Raw genomic sequence first — 23,549 nt, forward strand, 5'->3', positions numbered from 1 at the left:
TCAGGGATGGTTGCTAAGGTATGAGACGGTTACTAGGGTATGGGATGGTTACCAAGCTATGGGAATGGTTGCTTGGGTCAGGGATGGTTGCTAAGGTATGAGACGGTTACTAGGATATGGGATGGTTACCAAGCTATGGGAATGGTTGTTAAGGTCCGGGAATATTACTGTGGTCCGCCACCTCACCTCAGCCTGACTCCTGATTGGCCTGTGTTTCCCGCTTGACGATTGGCTGCCGCCGCCACCGCGGAGCTGTGCGGGTTCTGATTGGCGAGAGCGGTTTTGGTACCCGTCATGCCCCGCGGTCCCACTACTTCCGGTAGCCTCCCGAGTCATGTCCGGGAGCCGGGCCTTCCCGCGGAGTCTGAGAGAGAGGAGCCTGGGAGGCAGAGACTGAGAGGCCGGAGCCCGGGGGCCCCGAGCCCAACGTACACACGCTGCCCCACAACAAGCCGCCAGGTACCGGGGAGAGGGGGGTGAGCGAGAGGCCGTCTGCGAAAGCGGGGACCCCGCGCCTGGGGTAAGGGAGCGCGGCCTCCGGGGGGCGGCGGCGGCAGCAGCAGCAGCAGGAGGAGGAGGAGGAGGGGAATCTGCCCCTTTCCTTTGGCTCGGGAGGATCTGCCCAATCCCCTTTGGACTAAAGGGGGGGGGGAAAGATCCGCCTGATCCCTTTGGACTGGTGGAGGAGGTATGGGGGCGGGGTGCGGAATCTGGTGGCTCAGTGGTCAACGCTGCTGCTTCACAGCGACAGGGTCCCGGGTTCGATTCCAGCTTCAGGCGACTGACTGTGTGGAGTTTGCACGTTCTCCCCGTGTCTGCGTGGGTTTCCCCTCCGGGTGCTCCGGTTTCCTCCCACAGTCCAAAGATGTGCAGGTCAAAGTGAATTGGCCACGCTAAATCGCGTATAGTGTTCAGGGCTGTGTAGGTGCATTAGTCAGGGGTAAATGTAGAATAATGGGGCCTGGGTGGGTTACTCTTTGGAGGGTCGGTGTGGACCTGTTGGGCCAAATGACCTGTTTTCACACTGTGGGGATTCTATGATCTGACCGATCCCTTTGGATGGGGAGATGGGTGAAGGATCTGCCTAATCCCATTGGATTTGGGGGTGTGTGGTCTGTCGATCGTATTGTATTTGGCGGGGGTTAGTCTGCTCAGTCCTATTGGACTGGAGGAGAAATTTGCTCCTCTTTTTGGATTGGAGGGAAGTATCTGTCCCCTCTCTTTGGACCAGCGAACATACTTTTCCTTTTCAATGAGAGGATCTGTCTCTTCACCACAACCCCCTCGACTCATTTTAGACATGACAGATCTGAGACACTCCTCACCTCCCTTGATTAGATTAGGTGGATAGTCTCAGCCCATATCTGATAAAAGTAATTTATTGGTGCATGCTGCTTTTAGGTTCACTTATTTTACAATAAGATCTGTATTGTTGGTATTTGATTCCCAACCTGTCTACTTAAAGGCTAATAACTGGTCTTGACGGAGCTGGGGTTATAGCCTGTTGCTGAATGGCTACTAGTCATGTGCAGGTGGAGATGCTTGGGAAGGGGGCTCAACAAGCTGTGGGGTCTTGACTGAAGCATAAACCTGGCTGTGCTCATACACTGATGCTTTGCAGACTCTGGTGTCTTTGCAACCTGTTCGCAGACAGGCTGGCTTGTTGACAGCTGAGCCTGTGTAAATTCACGCTAACAAGCACTTTTCCTGGGACCGCTTCCAGTTCGCAATGAGTTATATTCCAAAAGGAGGAGGTAGTGATAGCAGGTTTGATGATGGTAGCGTTAAAGGAGATGACTACTGCAATATGCTGATGTTAGAGTGGAGTCTGAGCATTAATCTCCAGATTTGATGTGAATTAGCTTCCAAGTATGCTCAACGTCTTGACTTTAAACAGTGAGCATTGAAACTTGAGTTGTCATTAGCTTTATGTTGTTATCTGAGGAAGATCTCTCACTCAACGACACTTGCTGGTCTTCAGCTGAATTACTCCCACCACTGTTGTTCAGAAGCAACTGATGCTTTTGGAGTTGTTATCCCTTGTACTCCAATGTGACTGATAGGAAAGTGGCAAAATATGCTTGCTGCTGTCCATACTAGGAGGTTGCAAGTGATTGCTGTTTGCAGAGCTGCTGTTGGCTCATTTGGAGAGGTGGCTAGTGTTAAACTAATAAGGTAGCTCTGCTCTGTGTTGCTTCAACACACAGCCTCCTTAGGGAGGAGTAAAATGAGGTGATGTTCCAAATAATATTGTTTTGTTTCTTATTAGTTGTGAGGGGCCAGATAAGTCAAATGTGAGTGGGGCCTCACCAAGATACCTCTGCACTTCCTGCTTCATGTCAAAAGAGCCCAGGTGAAGGACCACTACCATACAGTGTAGGCTCCCATAGAGACCAGCACATGCATAGGTGGCAGCGTGAACCCAGGCCTGAGGGAAGAAACTGAACTTTTGGGTATTTAATAATCTGAACAGCAACAGGAATAGAGCAAAGAGTTCCAACACTTTGAGAATGTGGGATGGCTGGAGGTAGCTAAGGGAGGGGGTGAAACATGCAGGACTGAATGTGTTTGAACTGAGCTGATAGTGAAGGTCTGCGAGATTTTCTGGCTTGTTCCTTTTTGGGGAATGGGAAGAGGTGGAGAAGGAAGACTCTGAGAAGGTTGAAAAAGTCCTCCTTTTGATTGCCTATTGCACAGAGCCTGCAGCATCTTGTAGTTAACTGTTCAGGTAATTGAACAGTTTCAGATATGGGAAGAAATGTTTTCTCCCCTGGAACCCTGTCTTGGGATAAGAGATTGGCCATTTAGGACTGAGATGAGTTGGAGTATTTTAAGTATTTGGTGATGAGTCTTTGGAATTCTCTGTTCTGGAAGCCTCTAGAGGCTTGGTTGTTGAGTATGTTCAAGACAGATTTCTACATAATCAAGACATCAAGGGATACGTGAGTAGTTCAGGAAAATGGTGTTGAAGTCGATGATCAGCCACAGTCTCATTGAATAGTGAGTGGTTTGGAAGTGCCAAATAGTCTTCTCCTGTTCCTACTTTATTATGTGTTGTTGAGAAAGAGAGCAGGTTCCCTAGGTTGAAGAACGCAGTAGGGGCGAGGAGAGTTTTTTTTCTCAGGAGATCAATTCTGGAGCTAATGCCTGAGCTGGGATAAAAGCAGAGAATGTGCCAATCCAACTCTGCTGTACTGAGACCTGTGTGTGAGGACTGTCAATTGTCCCCACTGGTGAGTGGGAAGGTTCTTAAACCCTTTGAAGGATTTTGAAAGGTGGGGGACCTAAATGTGGAAGGACCATGCTTCCAGAAAGAACAATACACATTGTGAGATGATCTTTTTGTGAATCTGCATCAGGTTCCACCCTTTCTCTTCATTCTTTGCTCATCTAAGGTGACTGTTGGTGGCAGGTTCTGGGCTGCTTCCCATTTTGGACTTCCCGTTGTTGGCTCAGTTGGAACTAGATGTGGAGGAAGGCTTTCTGTGACTTGCTTTGATCACTTGAGCATGCTTCCTCCATCTGCACTTGTGTCAGAGGCCTGTTTGAGATTCTCTAGGTCAAGGGGGATGCTTGGCCTGAAACTGAAGCCTGGAGCCAGGGGTGATGCTTTCGAGGCTCAGTAGTATTTGTTTGCCTATTGGGCATCGTGGATAGGAACTGCTTTGCATTTTTTGTTATCGTCAGGTACGATGTTGCCAAACATCATAGTGCTTTGCATTTTGGCGAGTGTTGTTCTGTGCTTCTCTGCACCATCTAAAGGTTCCAAGTTTGATGCATTGGGCTGCTTCAAAAAAGAAAGCTTTTAGACTTAATTTGAACTTGAATTTTTAATGTAACTAATTGAACTTATCAAAATATGGAATTTAAATGAAACAGGGTTGATTAAAAGGTCAGGGGAATAAGTGGATCGAAGTTGTCCCATTGGTTTGGACCCTGTGCGTTACCATTTATACAGAAGAGCCTCAATTATCCGAATATCAGTTATTTGCATATTGGATTATCCGAAGGGGATCTGAAGGTCCTGATAGAAACATTACATCAAAGAGCTGTTTCAACCCTGATCGCGTCTTTTGTTTACAGGTATAATGATCAAAACCGAACTCTGCTCACTGAATCGTAGCCGAGAACAGTCCTGGACTGTCCAGGTACCGTCTCCAAATGACTGACCTCCTGCCCTCTTTCTCTCTCGCCACACTTTCCCTAGAGTTCTACACAGGGGTGAACCCTAAACCCCCCTTCCCCAGAAAATATCTACAATCTCGAAGTTAATGCAGAATGAGTGCAGCTCATTACTTCCTGATCTATGGAGCAGTAAACTCAACTTGAAGCAGCTTAACTTTATCCTTTTAATAATTGGCTTAATGAATTTTGCATCCTCTGCAAAATACACCTTTTTTCTTTTGATACTGATTCCATTCTAGCAACTCTGAGGCTGAACCAAACTGTTCACAACAGTGTTCTAAATAACCCCAAGATAAGCTTCCAACTGCATAGCTGCACCGCTGCTGAGGCCGCTTATTTTCACTTCTTGAAAGGCACTCAAATCTGCCTCAGCTGATCAGCAGAAACACCTGTCCATACTTCTGTTAGTCTGGTCCCCTGATGCACTGCTGACTGATTTCTCCTGTTCTGCCTTTTATACTTGAAAGGGTTCAGAAAAGATTTGCAAGGATGTTGCCATGGCTGGACAGTTTGAGGTATACGGAGAGGCTGAATAGGTGGGGGCTGTTTTCCCTAGAGTGTCGGAGGGTGAAGGGTGACTTTATAGAAGTTTATAAAATCTTGAGGGACATGGATAGGGTAAATAGACAAGGTCTTTTCCGTGGGGTGGGGGAGTCCAGATTAGAGGGCATAGGTTTAGGGTGAGAGGGGAAAGATTTAAAAGGGACCTAAGGGGCAACATTTTCTGTGCATAGGGTGGTACGTGTATGGAATGAGCTGCCAGAGGAAGTGGTGGAGGCTGGTGTAATTACATAATTTTACAAGGCATCTGGGTGGGTATATGAATAGGAAGGGTGTAGAGGAATATGGGGCAAGTGCTGGCAAATGGAACTAGATTAATTTAGGATATCTGGTTGGCATAGACAGTTTGACCAAAGGGTATGTTTCCGTGCTGTGCATGTCTATGACTCTGTGTTGTCCAAATCTGCTGCCTGTGCCAGAACGTTCCATTAAAACATCGCCCCTATGGTTCTGGGTAGGCAGGGGAATTAGGGTTATTGGAGATGGATGGGAAGGTGGAACTTGAACCACTACTAGATCTGAACATGATCTTGTTGAATGACGGAGCATGCTCGAGGGGCCAAGTGAATGAGTTCTGCTCCTGTTTCTTGTGTTCGTATGACCTACATTGGGCCTTTGGTAAGCGATGCAACGTCTTTATATTTTCTGTCCTTGTTTGCAAATCCATCCCCCATTCCTCCCTACCTGTAATCTCATCTAGCACCCATCTTTCCAAGACGTCTTGCATCTTTGATTTCGGCCTTTTTAGATGACCGGTTTTGTTTAATAGCTCTGTCTTTGGATCCCAAGGCCCTAAATTCAGAAATTCTTCCTTTCTCTAAATTTCCCAACATCTGTACATCTATTTATTCCGTTAAGACATGTCCATCTCTTTGAGAGACATTGGGTCATTGTCTATGAGCATCTTGCTATATGGTTTGATGTCCGATCGTGAGAAGTGCATAGAAATACATTTAAGAATATCAGAGGTAGGAGCAGAAGGAGGCCATTCAACCCATGCGGCCATTGTGAGGTCATGGCTGATTTTTTTCTTTCTTTCAGCACCCTCCCCATATCTCTTTGCTAGATTTCTAGATATTAGAAACAATCTCTGTCGTGACCATACTGAATGACTGATCCTCCACAGCCATCTGAAGTAGAGAATTCCAATGGTTTGCCTTCCGCTAAGTGATAAAAATTCCTTCTCATTGCACCTACCTCTTATTCTAAGACTGTTTCCCAATCCTAGGACATCCAAGCTGGGGGATGGAGGGGGTGGTAACATCCTTTCTGCATTGAAAACTGTCTTGATGCTAGATCAGTGCAGTTTGTATGTCTTTCCCAGGATTGATTTGGTCATTAATGTTTTTATCTTCTGAGCTGGGATGGTTGAAGTTTCAATTGTCACCACCGGACTCGAGTGAGTAATTGAGGGTTTTATTTGGAGTATTGGGGGAATACTACTGTCACTAAGAAGCATGCACGAGGGAAGCAATGTAAATCCATCCACTTGGTTCTGCAGATCGGATGGATGTTGACGTAGATCAATGAGTTCTCCTGGTCTCTGGCCGACAACATTAGGACCTTAGTCGCTCATCCCATTGCTGTTCGTGGAATCCTGCTGAGCACTTAATGACTGCCTCTGGAGTCTGACTAACCAGGAATGGGCTTTAATATTTGGTATTGTTCCCAGAGACAGTGGGCTGGACAAAGGTGGCTTTAGACTCTACCTGCCACATCAAGACATTCCCAGCACTCGTCCCAGGGCCACAAACCAGTTAATTGCTTTGCTATTTATGAGGATTTCAGTTGAAGGTGATTACCATAAGTGGTGGGTGGGACAGGTGTGAACTTTTTGTACACACACTTGAACTGTGAAAATAAAAACGCCCCCGCAGTGTAATTATAGATTGGGTCCCTCTAACACAACATTGCAGAGAGTGAGAGAGCATCTGGAGTTCTGTAAGGTGAGGACTGGTGTTAGTTAGAGGATGTTGCTGATGGGACAGACTTGGAAAAATCATAAGATTATCAGACAAGGAATATAGTATGATTTTCCTCAGTGGTACTAATGTATTAGTCAGATAGTGACAACAATTTGCATTTATGTAGCTTCTTTAACAGAATGAACCTGCTCCATAGGTGCGTTATAAAGCAAAATATGCTACCAAGGCTTTCAAATATCTCATTAAAAGCAGGTACCTGAAACAACAGCTTCAGAGTTCCCGATATTTAATTGGAGGAAATTCCTGCTCCTCCAGCACTGGATCACGGATAAACAGCCTGACAATTTAACAACAGCGGAGGAATTGAGCCAGGTAGTGATTGGGTAGAGCTGGCTGCCACCACAGTAAATTAACGGAGTTAAAAAGCTTAATACTTTGGGCCTCCAGCACAGATTGGCAACAGCCACTTTAATGGAAAGCTTATTATATGATAAATAGTTTGAGGGCCCTCTGAGATGCTATGTGGAAAGGTGAGATTCCTCTCACCTTTTTGGTAAGACCTATTGTGAGTGAGCCTGGAGGACCAAAATACAGTGCATGCTACAGCGATATGAGCCTCTGGTTAGATCGCACTTGGAGTCACTGTGAGCAGTTTTAGATATCACACCTTGCAAGGGATATTGTATATGGCATTGATGGCAGCACAGTGTAGGTTGACCTGGATTCCCAAGTGTTAAATTATAAACAGAAATTTATCAAACTACAGTTTGATAGATTTAGAATGCTAAGGGCAGATTTGATTCAAGTTTTCACTTGGTAATTGAGAATGCAAGAGGGATGCTGACCTTTCTTTTCTAGGTAATGGGATGTGAAAGTAAGGATGTTTTACAAAAACTGTGCAAGGCACTTGTCTGACTAAAGCTGGAATCCTGTGACCAATTTTGGGCCCCTTATTTATGGAAAGATGTATATCAAAATAAGGCCAGGCACTTGTGGATGTTATACTTGTTTTGATATGCCAGCAGTGCTCAGTCAGTGGTGTAGACAAAACATCTGGGATTTGGTGCTGGGTGTGCAGGTAGTTTGATTTGCTCCCAGCGTGAGTAACTGATCCTGACCATTTCCCTCCGCAAAAGGAATTCCTCTTTAACCTGTCTGTCCCCTCTAGCTTGTATATGTATCTGCAATCTTTTTGCTTTCTCCGGTCTGTGAACATACCAACAGCTCGGAGTTTGCAGATTTCCTGTTGAAATCTTGTTTTTGAATCCATGCAGTCAAGCTTCTGTCCATTGCCCAGCATCAACACCACCCAGGCTAAGATCCTAATATGCTGTGTAATTGTTGACTGTGGAGTACTTTATCCCTAGTTGTGCCCAGCCTTTGTGGTCTGTGATGTTGTCCTCTTGTCCATACCTATACGTTGGCACTTGGTGATTCAGTTGCTAACAACTAAGTGTTCAAATGCAGGCATTTCCAGCAATTTCTTCTCTTCCCTTGGCAAGTCAGCTGCTGTGATATCTTCATGCCCAATAGTGGTGACACTTGCAAAATATTTTATTAGTCACAGAATGTCCTTTGGGATGTCAAGAGGCAATGAACGGTGTTCAACAAATGGATATTTTGCGATGTTTAATTGCCCTTCCAAACCTCTTACAGTCAGGCATCTGTCATCAAGCCTTTGAGGTCCAGCTTCCTCTGGCTCAATATCTGGTGACATTGGAGGAGCTGAGATGGCTTGATCTTGGATCGTTAGGAGGTGGCTTGGAAGCTAGGTTTTGGGGGAGGTGGGCTGTTATAAGACCACTGGACGAGTTACTTCGAACATAGGTTGGAATCCTGTCATAACAGCTGTAAACTTCTGAAGTGAATTAACAAATCTGGAATTGAAAGTTCATCTTTAGTTTCATGGTCAGCATCACTATTATTGATCATTAATGTCTGATTTGGTTCATTGATGCCCTTTAGGACTCCAGACCCACAGCAATGGGTTGACTTGTAGTTGCCCACTGAAAAGGCTGTAGTTACTCAGTTCAAACCCAGTTAGGGAGAGGTTGTACGTGTTATCCCTGTCATTGAAGTCCACATACCATGAAAGGATAAAGAAAAGAATAGGGGGGTAATTTTTGATCTAATCTACTTTGTAAATCTCCTCTGCACCTCCAAAGAAAAACCAGAATGAGATGCAGTCCTCCGTTGGGGACTCAGTGTTGTCATCCCGTTTCCCTGTCTCCGCGTCAGTCGAAGCAAACACTCAGACGCAGTATCTCCTTCATCTTTATTCTGTGCCTTGGAGGAAGAGACATGAGTTCTCAGTCTTTCGAACAGCAGATTTTTAAGAAATTATATAGTCACTTACAGGGAGCAGCATCCAAATAACACATCGATATTGATTGGGTGACCGTTTCAATCAATGAGCATCCACAGTAAAGATCAATTCATCTGGCATTTCATAGTGGATATTTCTCACTTGGTTAACTGGCATTACACAATGGATGTTCCTCATCTTGTTAAACCACTACCCTTGCCTCATTGTTTACTGCAAGTTCTTATCTGGTCAAAGTCATGCTAGCTGACCCTTTGTCTCGCAACCCAAAACCTAACACTTTTTTTTTCCCTACCTGCAAATTCCTTATACACATTCTCAGTTAGAACTTTATAAGGGCACAGAATAATGTCCTTGCTTCTCGGCTGGAAGGCTGCATCTAGTGCTCAATCTGTCTGTTTATGAAGCACAATATCTGATATGTTTTGCTCACCGCTCCCTCGATATGCACTGCTGCCTTCAATAATAGATGCATATGCTCCCCAGCTTCCCCCGTTCCTAGATAAAGGCTTTGTGACCACTACTTGCGGCACTGGCGCTGCCTTTGTGTGATCACTGTGTGGTAATTGGAGTTCTGTTCATGAAAGCTACAGCCTGGGTTTTCTGAATGCTGTAAATAGATGTAGGAAACACTACAGCTCAAGTATGCAAAGTGAATGATTTTTGTTGAAGAATAGGTATAACCCAGGCCCAGTGGTGAAATTCCCCGGCTCTTCCCTGGGAATCTTTCATGCTTATCTGGGTGGCAAGTGACTTTGTGTCCCTTTTGAAAGGGACCATTGACACTACAGCTGTCCTGTAGTATTAAACAGAAGTGTCAGCTGAAAGTGTGTTTGAGTAACTAGACTGGGACATGTGCATGATTTTGATCTTGCAGACGTGTGATGTGGGCAGGCTACTGGGTGCACACAGATGTATGGCTGCCTTTCATACCACTTTTCCCATACGTTTTGTGACATGGCGATAGCTGTTTACATATGCCGATTGTATCTTCGTGGGGTGAGCTGTTTTGATTACTGGTAGTCACCTGTAAACCACTGCAAACAAAATGAAGCAAAGAAGCAGCTCTGGACCAAATGAAACTTTGCTGCTTTTCAGTATTTTTAGTCTTGTACGTAATTTAAATATTAGTACAGAAGGATGCTACATGATCACTCTGCACGTTTCAGGTAAGAAGGGGTTGAGCTGAGGTGGGGTTTGAGAGCTGGGGTTTATTGCACTAAGGCATGCAGAGCAATTTGGTTGCTTTTTTTTTAAACTTTGCATCTTGTTGCTTTTGTAGTGGGAAGTGTCTATGTAAACTCGTCACATTATAAATAAATCCACTCACCAGCAGTGAAGCTGCAGTACACAGAGCTCTCCTGTGATGTTTTCTGGGTGTGAACCTGCTTTCCCTACAAGGATATAGGAGGGACTGTGGTTTTGCCCAAAGGTCCCCATGCAGGCTGCACACAGGTTAAGCCTTTACATTAATGAACGTGTGAAAAGGCTGCAAGGAACTGGGTTCTTAACTCGCTAATATAGTGAGAAATAGATACTGCAGGAAAGTCTGAGGAGCACCCTTGAGACCCTGTGCTTGTGCTGATGTCACAGCAGGAGACCTGACACAAGAGTGCCGGGTGATCCTGTGGATCAGCGTTGATCTCCTGGGTTTGGTTCCAGCTCAGCTGGAATCTCCCTGTATGATCCTGTAAATTTCTGTCTTTCTTATGATAGGGCTATAGAATCCTTGCTGTTTTGGACTTCAGGACACATGTGCACATCTTCCAAACAATACCACACTGAGAAGACGAACGTACGCGGGGTCAACTCAGAACTCAATAACATAGTGGCACTCAACTAGCAGGCTTGCTGAGGGAAAGGCCCAGGTGTGAGAATTGTGGGTCTTGGGGTTCAACAGCATTGTTTACACAGTGTAGAGGAAGCTTTAGTCTGTATCTAACCTCCGTGTTGTACCTATCCAGGGAGTGTTTAATGGGGACCGTGTCGATGAAGCTTTGTATCTAACTTGTGCTGTCAATGTAGAGCGTTGTTTCAGTGTAACAGCGTAGAGAACGCTTTACCCTGTATTTAATCCCATGCAGTACCTGTTCTAGGAGTGTTTGGGGACAGTGTCTAGACAGCTTTATCTGTCTCCAACCCTGTGCAGCACCAGTTCTGCAAATGTTTGATGTTAACAGTGTCAAGACAGATTGTGTTGCTGGAAAAGCGCAGCAGGTCAGGCAGCATCCAGGGAACAGGAGAATCGACGTTTCGGGCATAAGCCCTTAAGAAGGGCTTATGCCCGAAACGTCGATTCTCCTGTTCCCTGGATGCTGCCTGACCTGCTGCGCTTTTCCAGCAACACATTTTCAGCTCTGATCTCCAGCATCTGCAGACCTCACTTTCTCCTCAAGACAGATTTACTCTATGTAACCCCGTGCTGACCCTGTCCTGGGAGTGTTTGATGGGCCAGCACTGAGGACCTTTTACTCTCTGTTTTAAAAGAGTAGAGGGAGCTTCACTCTATATCTGACCCCAAGCTGTACTTGACCAGAGAGTGTTTAATGGGGACAGTATGTAGAGTGCTTTACATTCAGTTCAAAAGGGTAGAGAGAACTTCTCTTTTAAGAGTAGAGAGGCATTACTGTGTGCTGTCCCTATTCTGGGGGTATTTGATAAGGACAGGGAAGTGGGAGTTTTACTTTGTACCTAATCCCAAGCTGTGTGTGTTTAGGGACAGTGTGGTAGGAGCTTTACTTTCAGTTTAAGAGTAGAGGGAGCTTTAGTCGAACTGCACTTAACTTCTGTTCTACCTCACTCGGGGGCACTTTGGCTAGAATTGCAATTGGTTTGGTTTTCGCAAACCCCTCTCATATTGAGGTTGTAAAAAAATATAACTAGTCTGATGAAAAGAGAAGTGGAGTGCAACTATGAACATTCAGAGTAGTGACAGATGCTGTTTTTATGCAGAAGTTAATGTTGCAAATAAGAGCACTGAAGGGAAGTATACCCTTAATAGTAAAGTTCTTCCGAATGGTGGAACAGTGAGATCTGGGGCTGACTGTAATCTTTAATTCTGAGAGTGCTCATAAAGTAAGTTTCTGGGCTGTACCGCTCCTCGTAGCATTAGGAATGAAACCACGGAAGCGAAGCTGAATTAGTGCAAGATGTTGGTTAGACCACATTTGAGGTATTGCATGCAGGTCTGGGCATCTCAATATAGGAAGGATTAGGGTGAAGAAAAGGGACCAAAAACAGGTGAATACAAAGGAAACCTTTTGAGGAATTGGGGATTTCCTCAATGGAGTGGAAGTGGGAAAGAAGTGAACCTAAGGATCTGGGATGCAGCAATGGTGGATATGTGAGGTCACGAGGATCTCTAAGATGTACTGAACCAGCTTTCTTGCCTATAATAACTTTAAAAATCACACAACACCAGGTTGTAGTCCACTAGGTTTCGGAGCACCGCTCCTTCACCAGGTGGTCCACAACCGAAAGCTAGTGTAACTTTTAACTTTGTACACCCCAGTCCAACACTGGCATCTCTAAATTATAATGATTTTATAATCGTCTAATCATAGGAACCAGAGGCCATTCATCCTCTTGGCTGTCTTCTGCAATTTGATCAGATCATGGCTGATCTTTAATTGCATCCAAGGTTTCGTATTGTTTATACCCTTGAGTCTCAATTAAAATTATTAATCAAGACTTAATGGTTGGGTGGGGGGGGGCATGGTAATTGGTGAAAAATTGTTTCTCGTGGTAAATTGACAACAATGAGATGGGAGTTTAGTATTGGAAGAATTGTTTGGAATATTGATTGCTTTGCTTTGTCATGTTTTGTTATGGAGGACAGAGACTATGAACGTTTTAAGTGTGTGTCATTTGCGGCAGCACGTAAACAGACATAGGAGACTGATTTGAAGCAAACAGCTCCAGCGTGGAGAACCGTTACCAACACAGCCGTAAGAGGCAGAAGCACCTCCTAGACTAACATTCCATTAGGCCTCTGAGTTATATCAGGAATTCTCATCAATGAGATCATTTCTTAATTTTTGCAGGTACAATTACTCAAAACTGGAGTTGTCCAGAAACTGGAGGTTTTTGGATTGTGCCTTGCGTACTACTTTTTAAGATTTTATTCAACGTATCCAGCACCTTCAGGTAGGTGCTGGATGTATCCCCTTTGTCACTTCCACGTTGCTCTGTTTCCATGCTCTGAGCACCATTGACTCCCATCCATGAGCTTCCAATGGGCCTGACCTGATATTCAGCATGATTTCAGTTCCTGAGATTGCTGGTTTTGTGTTTTTTAATTTGTTTGTGGGATGTAGGTGTCATTGTTAGTCCAGCATTAATTGTTCAAATGGTAATCAAGAGTCAATCACATGGGATGGCACAATGGCTCAGTGGTTAGCACTGCTGCCTCACAGCGCCAGGGACCCGGGTTCGATTCCAGCCTTTGGCGACAGTCTACATTCTCCCCCCGTGTCTGAGTGGGTTTCCACTGGTGCTCCAGTTTCCTCCCGCAGTCCAATGTGGTGCAGGTTAGGTGAATTGGCCATGCTAAATTGCCCATAGTGTTCAGGGACCTGTAGGTTAGGTGCATTAGTCAGGAGTAAATATAGGGTAGGGGGGAATGGGTCTGGGTGGGTTATTCTTCAGAGAGTTGGTGTGGACTAGTTGGGCCGAATGGCCTTTTTCCACACTGTGTAGAGTTTCTATGATGATCATCGCTATGCGTCTGGAGTCACAGGTAGGGATTGCAGATTTTGCTGTCTAAGGGGCATCAGCAACAACATTCAAAAGACATTTGGACTGGTACATATTGAAAAAGTTTGGGGTATGGGTCAAAGGTAGGTAATGGGACTAGTTCAGTTTAGGAAACCTGGTCGGCATGGACGAGTTAGACCGAAGGGCCTGTTTCCATGCTGTATGACTCTATTACTGAGTTTTTACAATAATCGGTAGTAATTTCATAGTTTCCATGAGCTTTGTTTTTAATTGCAAGTTTTAAAAGAATGCAAATTTCACCATCTGCCATGGAAGGATAAACCCATTTTCTTAAAATATTTGTCTGGGAGTACTGGATTACTAGGCCAGTAACATTACCACTACACTGCAGCTTCCCCTTGTAACTGTGTATCTGTAAATGTATGTTGCACTCAATACATGCATGTAGCAAAGTGAATGTCTGCTTCAGACCGATCACAGTGAAGGACTGTAATGCTCTCCTGTATGTCCAAGTTGATCCAAAATCTCTACTGAATGCCAACGGCTGTATCAACTATTTACTTAGCTGGCAGTATTCATATCATTTTGTGCTATAAAGAGGTTCCACAGAGTTACATATGGGGTGTGTGTGACTTGGTGGGGTGCTGTGTGTGTGTAGCAGGGGGATGTGTGCGAGTATATATGTAGACATTACATCAGATTTTGGCAGGTTGAAACTAGCCTCAGCAGTTACCATATACATGTGCGTGCTGTGAAGTGTAGATGGTATCTGCTGTTTATACAGTGTTTCCTCTGCACTTTTTATTATTGGAAAGCAACAGCACTGAATGCTGTTTGTCAGACTTCTAGTCACAGAAGTAGTCAGAGAGTCCAAAAATCTGTTCTGCACTCTGACCCAGTGGGGAATCTCTGTTAGTTTTAATTTCCCAGGGCTACATCAACAGGAATGTTTGTCATTTTTATTTCACAACTGGTGGAAGACAGCAGGTGAATTTAAGGGAAGAGTGACTTGCATTTCTGTTGAGTTTTTCACATTGTCAGGATTATCTGGAAGAGCCTTTAAGCGTTCTGGGGGACATCAGTTATATGTGCACAGCAACAGTAGCTTACACTCATGTAGCACCTTTTTAAAGCAATAAGCTGTAAACAGGGTCTTTACGGTCGCACAAACTCTGACATAGAGCCAGATCAGATGACCATAAGCTTTAATGATCTGGTCGTGATAAAGGAGAAAAGTGGGGTGAAGATGTACAGAGAACGATGTACAGGAACTGAAGGTGTGGTCACCAGTGGTGATGCAATTAAAGTTTGTGGGCATGCAAGACAGAGGGATGTGTGTGGCTGTAGATTTTACGTTGGTTAAACGATAATAGTTGGGCAAGATAGCAGGAGAATCTTTCACGTTGGAGTCAGGCTGTGAAGCTGCTTCTGCTCACTGAAGACGCAGATGAGGTCTTTGTTCAACATCTCATCAAAAGGAAGATGCCTCTTACCGAGTGCAGCACTCCCTTGGTGCTGTCAAGTCAGCCTAATTAATGTGCTTAAGGACTGCCATGGGACTTGAACCGACAGCTGTCTGACTTAGAAAGCAGAATCTTGAGCTGATGAGAGCTGACAACAAATTTGTGTTTTATTTGCAAATGCTGATCTGTTTAATGGAACCTGAATTTGGTCAGTTATCCAGTGCTGGCATTGGCTTGTACGAGCTGAGAGGGAAGGGATGTATCTATGGCAAGCCAATTTGTTGCCACATGAGAGGGACTGTGAAGAGATTTCTCTGGACCACTTCATTGAGTATGTGTATAATTTCATGCTAAGACTAAGTAATTGTCCTTCTTAATTACGCACTTATTACTAAGTTGGAGTAGCATGGTGACCTGGTTAGCACTGCTGCCTCAGCTACAGGGTCCCAGGTTCGATTCCAGCTTCTGGCAACTGTCTGTGTGGAGTTTGCACATTCTCCCTGTGTCTGCGTGGGTTTCCCCCAGGTACTCCGGTTTCCTCCCACAGTCCGAAGATGTGCAGGTCAGGTGAATTGGCCATGGGAAATTGCCCATAGTGTTAGGTGCATTAGTCAGCGGGAAATGGGTCTGGGTGGGTTACTGTTTGGATGGTCAGTGTGGACTGGTTGGGCCGAAGGGCCTGTTTCCACACTTGTGGGAATCTAATCTAATCTAAGTTCTGTTTAGAGTCTAATGATGACTGTGAAACTGTTAGCTATTATTGGAATAGCCCATCTAATTTCTTTTAGGGAAGAATTCTGCTGTCTTTACCTGGACTGGCCTATATTTGACTCCAGACCCACCACATTGTGGTTTATTCTTAACTGCCCTCTGGGCACTTAGAGTAATATCTACATCCTGTGACTCAATAAAAGGGAAAAACACCTCTATCAAGGTGGGAGTTACAGAAATACACTCAGAAAATTGTCTTTTTTTTTACAGTCAACAAAGTATGTTTCATTAGCAAACTGTGTGCATAGTCTGTACCAACAACAGCAAACAAAACACAACGAGCTATAGCAACGTCTCCTGATAGGACCAGTTCTCCAGCAAAATGAAGAGAGTTAGATAATGCAAATGGTGTACCAAGTCAATCCCAGTCATTTATTGCAGTGCTTGGACATTACCAACCAGGGTTCTTCAAACTGAGTAGGAATATTCATATGATTTCATGCAGACTCATTTGCTTGCAAAATTAATAGGGCAGTCAGAATAAAAGTAGAGAGAGAGAGAGAGAATCTTAGCACAGAATCTAGCCATGTCACCCACTGTATCTGTACAATCTACAACTATCCCATTCTCAAGTCCCATAATATTTTATAGTTAACTTTGAGCTAACAAACAGTGAAATTTACAACTGATCTTGGGGGAACCTGTTTGGGAGAGGTCACATCACAGAAACAGATAAGTGCACAATTATTCTACAATACTGAGTAGATTGGCTTCTTCCTTGATTCAATGTTTCATTGAGATCTGTATCTTGTTTAAATTTTTAAAATATAAGCCATAAGTATTAGGTTAGCCTGGAGCAGTGTTTTTTTTAAGAGCAATAAGAAAGTGCAATTTTCTGCGTCTGGACATTGTGAAGGAGCAAAAATGGCCTTGAGTAGAGTGATATGCTCTTCCTATCAGATGTGGGAGTTTAGGGAGAGTTTACAAGTTACTGAGGATTATATCTGCAATAAATGCCATTGGTTGTGAAATGGATCGGTTGGAGCGACAGTTAGAGGCAATGAGGAATTTACAAAAGCAAGGGGTGGGATGGAAGGCAGTTATAGGAAGGGAGAAAAGCAGCAGATATAGTCAGGTGGAAGGGTTAACTCCAGGAAAGGTAGGAGAGGGAGGCAGGTAGTACAAGAGTCTTCTGTGGCTATCCCCATTTCAAACAAGTATGCTGTTTTGGAAAATGTAGGGGGTGATGGACTCTCGAGAATGTAGGTCTGCGTGGGTTTCCTCCGGGTGCTCCGGTTTCCTCCCACAGTCCAAAAAATGTGCAGGTCAGGTGAATTGGCCAGGCTAAATTGCCCGTAGTGTTAAATGTAGGGGAAGGGGTATGGGTGGGTGTGCTTCGGCGGGTCGGTGTGGACTTGTTGGGCCGAAGGGCCTGTTTCCACACTGTAAGTAATCTAATCTAATCTGGTACCAAACGATCGATTATGTTTGGGGACTCTCTAGTCAGAGGCACAGACAGATATTTCTGCATCTAGCAGCGAAAAATCAGAATAGTGTGTTACCTCCTTGGTGCCTGCATCAAGGATGTTTCAGAGAGGGTATAGAATATTCTCAAAATGGAGAGGGACCAGCAGGAAGTTATTGTACACATTGGAACCAATGACAGAGGAAGGGAAAAGGTTGAGATTCTGAAGGGCGAATATAGAAAGTTAGGCAGAAATTTAAAAAGGAGGTCCTCTAGGGTAGTACTATCTGGATTACTCCTGGTGCTACGAGGTAGTGAGGGTAGGAATAGGAGAATAGAGCAGATGAACCTGTGTGGCTGAATACTGACAGGAAGATTTGCTAGAGCTGCTCGGGAAGATTAGTAAGCTGGGGGTTGGGACCCAGGGAGATAATGAGGAAAGAGAACAATCTGAGACTTGTACAGTTGAGAAAAGAAGCAAGTCAAACATTCAGAGCAGGCAGGGACAAAGCAGAGAACAAGGTAGGACTGATAAATTAAACTGCATTCATTTCAATGCAAGAGAAGTAACAGGGAAGGCAGATGAACTCAGGGCATGATTAGGAACATGGGACTGCGATATCATAGCAATTACAGAAATGTGGCTCAGGGATGGATAGGACTGGCAGCTTAATGTTCCAGGACACGCATGCTCTAGGAAGGATAGAAAGGGAGGCAAGAGAGGAGGGGGAGTAGCGTTTTTGATCAGGAATAGCGTTACAGCTGTACTGAGGGAGGATATTCCTAGGACTGAGAAATAAGAAAGGGATGATCACCACCTTATTGAGATTGTATTAGAGTCAGCAGGAAATAGAGAAAGAAATTTGTAAGGAGATTTCAGTTATGATTAGATTAGATTCCCTACAGTGTGGAAACAGACCCTTCAGCCCTACCAGTCCACACCGACCCTCAGAAGAGTAACCCACCCCCCTCTGGCTAATGCACCTAACACTATCGGCAATTTAGCCTGGCCAATTCACCTGACCTGCACATCTTTGGACTGTGGGAGGAAACCGGAGCACCCGAAGGAAACCCATGCAGACATGGGGAGAATGTGCAAACTCCACACAGACAGTCACCCAAGGCTGGAATCGAACCTGGGACCCTGGTGCTGAGGCAGCAGTGCTAACCACTGAGCCACCGTGCCGCCCTTAAGAAATGCGGATTTAGATGGAGAGGTATTTATTAAGTGTGTACAAGAAAATTTTCTGATTCAGTATGTTGATGTACCTAATAGAGAAGGTGCAAAGCTAGGGAGGTATAGAATGTAGGGAAATAGATGGTGACATCTTGAAAAATATCTGTATTACACAGGAGGAGATGCTGAGTGTCTTGAAATGCATAAAGGTGGATAAATCCCCAGGACGTGATCAGGCGTACCCTCAAACTCTGAGTGGAAACTCAAGAAGCATTGCTGGGCCCCTTGCATTTTTATTTGCATAATTTTTATTTATGATATTTGTATCATTGATAGTCATAGGTGAGGTGCTGGAAGACTGGAGGTTGGCAAACGTGGTACAACTGTTTAAGAAGGGTGTTAAGGACAAGCCAGGGCACTATAGACCGTTGAGCCTGTCATTGGTGGTGGGCAAATTGTTGGAGGGAATTGTGAGGGGCAGGGTTTATACGTATTTGGAAAGGCGAGGGATAGTCAACATGGCTTTGTGTGTGGGAAATCATGTCTCACAAACTTAATTGAGTTTTTTGAAGAAGTAACAAAGAGGATTCATGAGGGCAGAGCGGTGGACATGGTCTATAGGGGGCAGTTGAGAGTTGACGTGCACCATCTTCCTCCCTGAAATCAGATGTAACTGCTTCAAATCATTTTGCTGTCATCTGAATTTTTGTCAATTTCATATTTAATTAAAGATTGCAAAATGTTTCCGACCACAGATGTTGAGGAGAAAAATGTTGGTCTGTAATTACCTAGGTTAGTACTGTCTGCATCTGAAATTACTCTGCAGCTTGGGAAGTCTAGAACTTGTAAAACTTTCCTCCTAGAAGGTCTGTGTCTAAATGTTTTTTCCAGGAACAAAATGGTGTGTCCTCTTATTGTTTTGGATTTACCATTAACCTTTGGAACATGCTGACCACTGTGCGCAGAACCTCCGAACTGCTGCCCAGAGTTGATGCTGGGTCAATTATTAATTTAATTCTGAGACTGATATCTTAATACCTTTGGGTGACAGAAAAATATATGGGGTAAAAGTGGACACATAGGTTCATGATTGACTCGTGTGGCTGCGCTGACTGTGTGGCAGAACAGGCTTAAGGGTTAAAATTTCATCCTCCAGTTCCTATAGATACCACAATTGCAATGCCGTGGTTCCCTCCATTGACACTAACATCCTGGGAGATCATTTTTGTGACCCCTGCTATTTCGTAGTCTCGTCGAAAAGTTACATAGGAAGACCAATTCAATCTATCATGTTCACGCTGGCTCTACGCAAGAACACTGCCATTAGTTCCAATCCCCTACCTTTTTTTCCCCCGTAGTGCTGCAATTTTTTTCTCTCTCTTGGATAATTGTCCGATTCTCTTTTGAAATCCCCGTTTGAACCTGCCTCCGCTGCACTCTCGGGCAGTGCATTCCAGATCCTAACCACTCGCACATAATGTTTTCCTTCTGTTTTTGTTTCTTTTGCCAATTGCCTTGAATTGGCTTCCTTTGGTTCTTTTCCCTTTTGACAAATGTAAGCAGTCTCGCCTATCTTCTCTCTAGATCCATCGCCTAAAGCTTTCAACCTTCTCCAATCTATTCACACCGGGGTCCCTCATCCTGGTAACGCTTTCATAAATGTTTTTTGTATGTTCTCTGCCTTCACATCACTCCTAAAGTACAGTGCCCTGAATTAGACACGACATTCACTTGAAGCCAAATTTGAGCTTTGTAACAATTCAGTGTGATAGCTTTCTTGCTTCTGTACCCACACACTACTGTTTATAACATCCAGGATCCCATATGCCTTGTTTTCTCAACCTTTCTGGCTACCTTCGGTAATTTGTACACATACACCCAAATCCCTCTGCTCCTCCATGCGCTTTAGAATTGTATCTGTTATTTTTACATTGTTTTCCTTGTTTCTTGACTGCTTCCTGCATTGTTTTATCATTGATGGCACGTTGTCCTCCATTAACTTCTCTGAGATTGTCCTTCCATATGAGCTAATTCTACAGAGTCCCATGCCAGACTGTGATTTATGTTTTACATTCTTGATCCACCAGAGGATCTTCCATTGATTAATTCGGTCCGATGAATATGGGCCTTCTGCCATTGATGAAGATGGAAAGATTGGGTGGGGCTGTGTACTTTCCCTGAAGGCATCATCTGTAAGTGTTGCAATGGGATGGCAAACACCCAGCCTCTGCTGTTAGGGAAATGCAAAGATGCCACAGTAGGTTGGCTTCACCCAAATTCGAGATAAACTATTTAGACCAGACCAAACCCTATTGCTTTTGATGATTCCCTGGAATCCACTGACAATGATGAAACATCACTGCTGTAATGGTTCTTGAGCTTGTGGTGAATTCTGCTTTTTTTTAAAAAGAGTATTCTTTGATGCTATCTATCATAAAGTGACTTAGAATGTGTAGAAACTGGCTACCTGACCAACAACCGCCATCTCTCACCTGATTTCATCTAACCCAAACCAACGTAACTTTCGATTCGGAAAGAACGGCAGATGCTGTAAATCAGAGAGACAAACCAAAGTTGCTGGAAAAGCTCAGCAGGTTGGAAGACTGGTCACATGACCCGAAACAGTAACTCTACTTTCTCTTCACAGTTGCTGCCAGACCTGCTGAGCTTTTCCAGCAGCTTATGATTTTGTCTGTAATTTTCAATTCCTTTCTCCACTGTGTCTGTCCAACTTCCCATCAAGTTAATCTCTGCTACTCACACCAACCACTCCCTTGGCAGCAAGTTTAACCACTCTATGGATACAGAATAATCTCCTGTATTCCCTGTTATATTTGCTAGTGGATGTTCTAGAGGATCATAGGCTGCTCTCTCATTTAGAGTTTACCCTGAGGGCCACCTGCAATGCATACCAACCATGCAGTCAATTGAGCTAAGTGACCCCTAATTATGTTTCTTTGCTATAGTCTCTGCATGGAAAAATGCTCCCAGAGTGACCTCTGCAAGCTATGCAGCCACATAGTAATCTGGAAGGGCCCTTCTAGGTTGAGCACATGCGTGTGTATGTAAAAAAAAAAATTTAAATGCCCATGCCCATCAAGGAAGGAAAATAAGAAATATTGGTGGTGATGTCTCCCTGTGTAAAATAGGGAGCAGTACAACCCAATGGAGGATGTTGAGTGTGTCAGGAAACCCTTATGACTTTCTTAAGCCAAATGCGCTTTCTGGCAAAGTTCCTTTCAGTCAGACATAGATTTCTGAGTGGCACTGTCAATAGGACAGGATTGGCCCCAATCAACGCAATCAGACATGGCTTATTGCCCAGTTAACTGGAGTTGCGTGTCGCCAGGCTAGGTAAGGACAGCAGATTCAAACCAGAAATTGCTGGAAAAGCTCAGCAAGTCCAACAGCATCCGTAGAGAGAAATCAGTGTTAATGTTTTAGGTCAGGCAGCCCTTCCTCAGAACTGACCAGCAGATTTCCTTCCTTAAAGGGTGTTGGTGAATCAGATGGGTTTTTCACAATAATCAACAGTGGTTGCATGTTTACTATGAGGCTAACTTTTTTTTTCCTTTTGCTAACCAGCCTGTTATTACACACTTCTGGAGCAAGTGGGGACGCTACCACTGCATCACACGGGTGCCTAGGCTAGCTTCCTTTTCTCCCCCAGTTTTCTGTTGAATTCACATTTCACCATCTGTCCTGGTAGGATTTGAACCTATACTCCTAGTACTATAAGCTGGGTTACGAGTCTATTGAAATTCTCAGTGCCATCTACCCCAGTAGCACTATCGCCTCTGGTGTCACAAGGTCATGGGGTTCAAGCTCCACTCTGCGCAGCAAATCCATGCTGCTACTGTGGTGAGATACTGAGGGAGTTAACAGCTTATCCTCCTTCAGGTGAGGTATTGTACTCTGACCACCATCTATCTTCGGTAGATATGAAAGCTCCCTTAGTGCATTTTTCCCCAGTGTCCTGGGCAATATTTATCACTCCACCCAAAGTCCTTGAAATCCATTTCCCATTGTCACATGGCTTTGTGGGAACATCGTTGTGAATGTTGGTCGATTTGATTTTCGTGAAGCAGCAGTGATGCCATTTTGGCAAGTGCCTCAATAAATTCTGAGGGACTTCAGCTGCTTTGGATTTTGATGCTGAAAACCCTTGTTTGGAATCCACTTTTTTGAAAGAAAAAACGTTATTGGGGCATTTTGGCTCGAAATTCATCAATGTGTTTCCTTTGTTTGTTTTTTCTGAGCTTTAAGTACTTCAGAATTCAAAATTCTGCGGGGTTTTGATGAGGTATTTGGGGACATTCTAGTCACCAATCCAATGAATATAGAACATCCAATTTGAAGCCATTGCTTGACATGGCAAAGGAGAAGTGGGAAGAACATTTTTTATGTGTAAGAGGTTATTGGGAAAGACGGTGTCTGATCACCAATAGTGGGAGGAAGATGGGATACATTTTAAACAGAAAAGATGTCGGTATTTGACCCAGATTTTTGTAAAAGCTCCCGAGTGTGAAATAAGACATGGGGTTAGGCAGAGATTTCCTTCATGGAATTAGCAGGGGCCTGGTAGGTTGAGTGACCTCCCCAATGATTCAAAACCTCAACGCAAATCTCAGTTTCGCCAGTTGGATGCCGGGATTGTTCTGTGAAGGTAGAATTTGTAAACTGGGACTGTGTGTTTTCTAGAATTTCAAATGGCAAGAGGTGATCTCACTGAAACTTGCAAAATACTTAAAGGGGTAGACAGGGTAGATGCTGGCAGGATCTTTCCCCTGGTTGGGGAAGTTAGAACCAGAGATGCTATGTAAAAATTAGGGTGACACCTAGGGAAGGCAGTGGCCTGCTGATATTATTGCCGAGAGTACTAATCCAGAGACCAAAAGAAACAGGATTCACACCCCACGATGGCAAATGTTGGAATTTGAATTTGGTAAAAACAACTCTGGAATTAAGAAACTAATGGTGACCATAAAACCATTGTCGTTTGTCGCAAAAATCCCAACTGGTT

At 44.2% G+C, this 23,549-nt stretch overlaps 1 protein-coding gene across 5 annotated transcripts in view; it reads left to right on the top strand.

The window, feature by feature from the left end:
• Positions 1-295: 295 nt before the first annotated feature.
• LOC122542840 (RAC-beta serine/threonine-protein kinase) overlaps positions 296-23,549 on the top strand; it is a 99,098-nt gene continuing 75,844 nt past the window's right edge. For all 5 annotated transcript variants that reach the window (XM_043680928.1, XM_043680930.1, XM_043680927.1 and 2 more), the window contains exon 1: positions 296-459. The gene's annotated coding sequence lies outside the window, so the exon portion shown is untranslated. The remainder of the gene's footprint in view (positions 460-23,549) is intronic.

The sequence above is a fragment of the Chiloscyllium plagiosum genome, chromosome 41 (assembly GCF_004010195.1).
Source record: "Chiloscyllium plagiosum isolate BGI_BamShark_2017 chromosome 41, ASM401019v2, whole genome shotgun sequence".
Taxonomy (NCBI): Eukaryota; Metazoa; Chordata; class Chondrichthyes; order Orectolobiformes; family Hemiscylliidae; genus Chiloscyllium; species Chiloscyllium plagiosum.